This window comes from Macrotis lagotis, chromosome 2 (assembly GCF_037893015.1).
Source record: "Macrotis lagotis isolate mMagLag1 chromosome 2, bilby.v1.9.chrom.fasta, whole genome shotgun sequence".
Classification (NCBI taxonomy): Eukaryota; Metazoa; Chordata; class Mammalia; order Peramelemorphia; family Peramelidae; genus Macrotis; species Macrotis lagotis.
In genome coordinates, this window is record NC_133659.1 from 301,151,215 (window position 1) to 301,158,586 (window position 7,372).

Here is a 7,372-nt window from a genome sequence, read left to right on the forward strand (position 1 = left end):
GCAATAAATTAAAATTTTGTTGAAAATCCAGTCACTAAATTCTGGGTTGCCCATTAGGTTCACCATGAATGAACATTAGTTCCAATCTTAATTCATCTTATCCCCAACATTGAGACAGATGATTGATAAATGACATTGTGGAGATCTGATCCATACTGACAAGAAAGGAAGAAGGATAATTCAGAACTGTTAACAAAATCAAAATGAGTAAGGTACAGAAGTAACCTACCTGTGAACACTAATAAAAATTATGGCTAATATTTAATGCTACCAATATGAAAAAGAAATTTAAATTTAATTTAAATTACCACTGAAATATAATTTTCATTAATTTGGGGTCTACTCAATAACATAGAAGTGTTTGAGAAGGGGAAAGTGATAAATGTATTTTGTAGTCATCCTCTCAAACTCATCATGAGGGGAAACATAAAATACATAGAAACATGGAAAGAGTTTTGGCTTTGAAGCCAGAGGATATGGGTTAAAATCTAATTTTTGGAGTAACCTTAAGTAATTCATTTAATCTCTTTGGGTCTCAAAGAATTTGAACTTGAATCTTGAAAATCACTTAAAGCTAAGTTTTGGCCTTATTTTTAAATGATCCTTTTCCAAATATAAAGCAGAGTACAGGCTGAATACAGAAAAACATGGGAATAATTACATGACTGTACACCCTAACAGCAACATGGGGGTGATGATCAACCTTGATGGACTTGTTCATTCCATCAGTGTAACAATCAGCGACAATTTGGGGCTGTCTGCAGATAAAGAACCGTGGAGTTTGAACAAAGAACAAAGACTATTACTATTTAGGAAAAATATACATATATATATATATATATATATATGTATATTATATATATATATATATATCTTATTGTCTGATCTTGTTATCTCTTAGACTTTATGTTTCTTCCTTAAGAATATGATTTCTCTCTCATCACACTCAATTTGGATCAATGTACAACATGGAAACAAAGCAAAGATCGACAAAATTACTTCCGGGGGGGGGGGGGGGGTGAGGGAAGTAAGATTGGGGGAAAAATTGCAAAACTCAAATAAAATCTTTAATAAAAATTAATTACATTAACTAATGCAAAGTGAAGTAATAAGAGGTCAACAAAACAATATAAAAGTCTTCAACAAGGTAAATAAGGAAAAAAAAGCATTATAAAACAATTAATAGTAAATGTTATAAAATGAGATGGCTCTCTAGGGCTCTGTGTGTGTGTGTGTGTGTGTGTGTGTGTGTGTGTGAGAGAGAGAGAGAGAGAGAGACTGACCAAGACCTAAGATATAAAAACAGATAAAAAATCTGCTTTTAAAAAATACAAATAAAGGGAAAGACTAGACATAGGGAAATTTTAGAGGAGGATACTGATTCTAGCAATGTAGGTCAGCACTTTCCCTGAAATATATTTAGTATTAGAAAGGTTTAAGTGATTTGCCCGACATATTACTGTGTTTCAGAGGCTAGTCCATAAATCTAGATATTACTGGCTCTGAGGCCAGCTTTCTATCTACTATAGCATATTTCCTGTCATTTACAAGCAGCCTATTCATTTAAAACCAGGATCTCCATCCTTCTTATCCTCCCAGAATAAATGAGAATTGACAGAGTTCTCATTTTATTGTGAGAGAAAAGCTTCCTGAAACAAAATGATACTTGCCTTCTAAAGCAAAATGGAATTTCTTTTGGCAAGATTTGAAATAAGAATATTGGACAGATGAATATTGAGAATTATAAAGGAAGGTATGTTCCTTAAGAAAGAAAAGAAAAAAGGACTATTATTAGAAAACAGTAATATATTGAATATTTGTGTTGTCTTAGGTTTTATATTTTTTAAAAAAGTGGGGGAAAAGCTTTATAAAGTCAATAACCTAAAAGTGATAAAAATGCTAATAGTTTTAAGGAAGAGATTTTTTCCATAGAATCGCAAATATAGCATAAGACAGGTATTTGAGCTGAGGCAGGATATTTTATTTCACCCCTGTTCTAAAAAACAAACAAACAAAAAAAATTGTTACTGAACCTACCCCATTTGAGTCTTACTGAAATTCCCACACTGACAATCATAAAATCATTTTAAAACCCTGATATGCATTTCAATTCACCACTTCTTCATATTACCAACTCATGACCCCCAAGAAAATAATGCATCTTAAAAACCAACACATCAACCATTTTTGTCATTCTTTATTTGTAGATTCAAATGGAAATGCCATACAATTTTTGACAATTTACTTACTCAAAACAAAACCAAAAAAAATGCATACACAAGGATTTCTTTTTTTGCAAAAAAAAAAAAATCAAAAAAACAGGAGCGAAACAGAAATGTAACTAAACAAAAGGACATCTTGCTTTTGAGTTATCAAACCAGTACATAGAGTACTAATAATATACATATATACATTAGAAGATATAGTGATATAAATATACTATGGATAATCTTGGAACCACAATAAATATCAAGTAAGTTTTTAGGCACACGGCTTAGAAAAAAATGCAAATCTGCACAATCCTTAAGAGTCTTGAGTGACTCACTCATGTCATTTTTCACACTGAAAAAAAGCAAATTTTTACACAAAATATACAGCTACAACTTTATAGTCCCCCAGTGACCCAGGAATCTAGTTTTTATTAGTGCTGCCTTGTTTTTCTGATGCTACTGTTCTATACAACTATCTATCACATAAGAAAATATTTTGCAGGTTTTCTTCAAGCAAATTGCCTACATCCTCATCATCTAACAAAATAAGTACAGCCTTATCCTACATATTAGACCTATACAGCTGTGCAGAGATGCACAAAACTTACTTAGGAGCTCATTTGAATACTGGGGAATTTACCCTGAAGGCAAAAGGATAAATTTTTTTAAGGTACATTATTTAATGAACTGTTGATAATTATTAAATCCAGTTATTATTACAAACTGAGGTAACACCTGTTCTTTAAAGATAGAAATATCTTAAAATACAATTGAGATAATTTAAAAAAAAAAAACTTGGATAGCATGAAGGAACTAGGTCATTGGAAAGATTTGATAATCCCTTCAGTGTAAAATGTAAACCAAAGAACCCAAAGGGGATGCTCCAGTTGACCGTACCATAGAACGTTGGGATTAAAGATTGGAGACATGGAACACCTGAGATCGCACTCTGGTAAGTGAAGCCTATGTTGCTTCTCTTAGTAGAGCCAATGTTCAGTGATAAAAATTAAATACAAAGTAATTTGGGGGCTTTTTGTTTGTTTTTGTTTTCAAGCTACAAGTCAGATTTCTGGCATGTCAGGCATATCTGCCATTAAGTATCCTATTCCATACCGTCCATTGGGAGCTGTATCAAGAGTTGGAGAACCACTTTGCTTTCGATAAATTATTTTTTACCAAAATTTGGAGAAGGCACCTCACTTGCTATCTTTTCCATGAATGAGGCTGGCATCATCCCCCTTCTAAATTAGAAGGCTCATTTAATGATCCGTCCTCTCTTATAGGTCACAGATGCTAAGTTGCCGGAACTGTCGTCAATAAGATTGCAGCAGCGAATGATGAAGACGATTGGGACAGGAAGGATGGCTAACACCATCAGACAGATACAGAGAGCCAGGCCCCAAGTTGGAAAAGCTCAAAAATTCTTCAGCAGCCTGATGAAAAGAAGAAAATTAACATTATCATAAATTCTCTTCTTTTATTTCCATTAAGCAGAGAGATAGATGATAGATATAATTGTTGATATACACAATGTATATATTAGCTCTAGTATTTATTAGCCTTATATAAAAAAGGAGTATGGAGAAAATGTTTAGATTTTTCACATATATATATAATATATATATATATATATATATATTTTTTTTTTTTCCTTATCACTTGAGAAAATGTGACTGCTAACTATTAAATCCCATTATTCAAACTTCATGGAAAAAGACATTGTTTGAATTTTTTTTTTAGTTTTTATTTTTGCAAGGCAAAGGGGTTAAGTGGCTTGCCCGAGGCCACTCAGCTAGGTAATTAATTAAGTGTCTGAGGCCACATTTTGAACTCAGGTACTCCTGACTCCAGGGCTGGTGCCTCTATCCACTGCACTACCTAGCCAACTCCAACACTGTCTGAATTCTTAAGGTCACTGAGAAAGTAGATTATCCAGATTATTTTCATTGATCTAAATTGCTAGATTTCCAAAATTACATGAACTGATACTAAGCAAAGAGAGCAGAACCAAGAAAACATTATACACATTGACAACAATATAGTGAATTGATTCATCTATAATGTCCTAGTTCAGAGAACTAGGATAATCCTAGGAGGGCTCTATGGAACAATGACACCCCTAACCAGAGGGAAAACAAAAACACCATCTGAATGTATATTTATATTCACTTTTTTAAAACCTCTCCTATTTTTTCCTTCCTATCCTCATGATTAGGAAGTCCTAATTCCTCATACACAAAATGACTAATAGGCAAACTGGTTAAACACAAATGTACATATACAATTTTTTCCCCCAGACTATACGCTGCTAAGGGGAGAGGGATGGGAAGGGAGGGTAGTTGAAAACCGTGTAACTTATAAATATGAAAAAACTTTCATAACATATAATTGAAACAATAAAATAGGGGGGGCATTGCCAAGATGGCAGCAGGAGAAGAACCTCTCTTAGGTGCTCTCTCCAAAATATTCCAAAAACCTTAAAATTATGGCTCTAAATTATGAAGAGACAGAACCCACAGAAAGAGTACAGTGAGGCAATTCTCCAGCCCAAGGTAACCTGGAAAAGTAGTGGGGAAAGCTCTGTTCCATGGGGTTGGAGGGGTTAGCACACCAGAGCAAAGGAGCCTTCAGCCTCCTGCAAACAGCCCACAGAGTGCCTGGGAGCCCCGGCTCCTGGCAGAAGCCACAGTTTCCTGACCTACACCCCAGGGAAGCACCAAGCACAATTTGGAAGATCATCAGGGAGAGCAAGCACAAAGCCAAGGCTAGCGTGGCCCTCCTCAACACAGCCCAGATCCCAGGAAATGGAAGCAGACCCCCGGAGTCGCCCAACAGCAGCCTCCAGGCAGTTGCGCCCTGAGTGCTCAGCCTAAAGGAGTGGAGGGAGACTGCCAAGGTATGACCTCTGTCCTTGGGACAAGACTCTGGAGATTTAGCCATATTCAGTCTGGGCGCCCCCAGAGGGGTGAACTTGTGCTCATTCAACAGACCAGGAGAGAGCAGTCAGAACCTCACATACTGAGGTCCTTGTGGGGTGTCCCAATAATACTCAAAAGCTCAGGAAACACCCCAAAACCAGGCACAGGCTGGGGAAATCAGTAAACAGAAAAACAGTAATAAAAAAAGGAACCTGACTATAGACAATTACTTTTGGTCCCACGGAAGGATCAAAATGCTCAATCTGAAGATGAGAAAGTCCAAGTTTCTGCAGCTAAAGACTCCAAGAAATATAGAAATTGGGCTCAGAGTTCAAAAAAAGATTTTGAAAATCAAGTGAAGGAGGATAGAAGAAAAATCAGAAAAAAGAAATGAGAAGAGATGCAGGAAAAAACATGAAAAAGAAGTCAGCAAAATAGTCAAGGAGATCCAAGAAAATGCTGACGAAAATAACATGTTAAAAACCAGCTTAGGTCAAATGGATAAAAACAGTTCAAAAAGTTACAGAGAAGAATGCTTTAAAAAAGCAGAATTGAAAGGGGCAGCTAGGTGGCTCAATGGATAGAGCATGGGCCCTGGAGTCAGGAGCACCTGAGTCTCAAATCCAGTCTCAGACACTTAATAATCGCCTAGCTGTGTGGCCTTGGGGCAAGTCACTTAACCCCATTTGCCTTGCAAAAAGCAAAAAAACACCCAAAAGCAGAATTGACCAGATGGAAAAGGAGATTAAGAAAGCTCTCTGAGGAAAACAAATCCTTCAGATGCAAAATGGAGCTAAAAAGAAGCAAGAAATCAAGACACAATAATTCATCACCAAAAGAATGAAAAATTAGAAGAAAATATGAAGTATCTCACTAAAAAACTGATCTGGAAAACAGATCCAGAAAAGATAATTTAAAAAATTATTGTGATACCTGGATTTCATGATCAGGAAAAAGTCTTGACCTCATTTTTTAAAGAATTTCTGCAGAAAAATTACCCTGAGATCCTAGAAGCAAAGGGTAAAATAAAAATTGAGAGAATCCACCGATCTCCCCTAGAAAGAGATCCAAAAAACAACCCCCAGGAATATTATAGCCAAGTTCCAGAACTCCCCAGTCAAAGAGAAAATATTACAAGCAGCCGGAAGGACCCAGTTCAAATATCATGGAGCTGCAGTCGGGATCACACAGGACTTAAGCAGCATCTACATTAAGAGCTCATGTGGCTTGGAATATAATATTCCAGAAGGCAAAAGGGCTTGTAATACAACTAAGAATCAACTACCCAAAAAAACTGAACATCTTCTTCCAAGGGAAAAGATGGACTTCCAATGAAACAGGAATTTCAAATGTTCCTGTTGAAACAACCAGAACTGAGCAAAAAGTTCAACCTCTAACTACAAGACTCAGGTAAAGCGTGGAGAGTAGGAGAAGGGTAAATTATGAGAGACTTAATGATGATGAACTGCAATATTCCTGCATGGAAAGATGATACTGATAATACTCATATGAACCTTCTCATTTAATAGAGCAGGTAGAAGGAGCTTTTATAGATGAGGCACAGGAAAAAGTTGAAATTGAAGATATAATATATTGTAAAAATAGAGTCAATTGGTCAAAAGGGAAATGTACTGGAAGTAAGGGAAAGGAGAGGTAGAACAGACTAAGATATTTCACATAAAAGTGTCAAGAAATCGCTTTTGAAATGGTATGGAAGGGGGAAGGTGAGGGGGAATGAGGGAACCCCTCATTCTCATAACAAATGGCTCAGAGAGAAAACAACATATACACTCAATAGACATCTAGAAGAAAAAGGAGAGAAGGGGGGACGGGGGGGAGTGGAGGGGGGATATGAGTGAGAGGAGAGGGTAGATCATAAGAGAAGATAGTCATGATAGAACTCATTTTTCTTTTTTACTTTTTGCAAGGTCCTGGGATTGGGTGGTCTGTCCGGGCCAAGGGGGCCGGGTAGTTGCTGGGTCTCTGGGGTGGGGTATAGGCTTGGGGTCTCCTGGCTCCAGGGCCAATGCTCTGTCGGCTACACCACTTGGCTGCCCCCACAGTACATTTTTGAAGAGGGACAGAATGAAAAAAGAGAAAAAAATATAATAGATGGTAGTGGAGAGGAACAGATAGGGGTAATTACTACCAGCAACAGCAACTGTGGAAAAAATATGGAAGTAACTTCTCTGATGCACTTATGATAAAGAATGTGATCCCACCCAAGAGAGAGAGAGAGAGCTG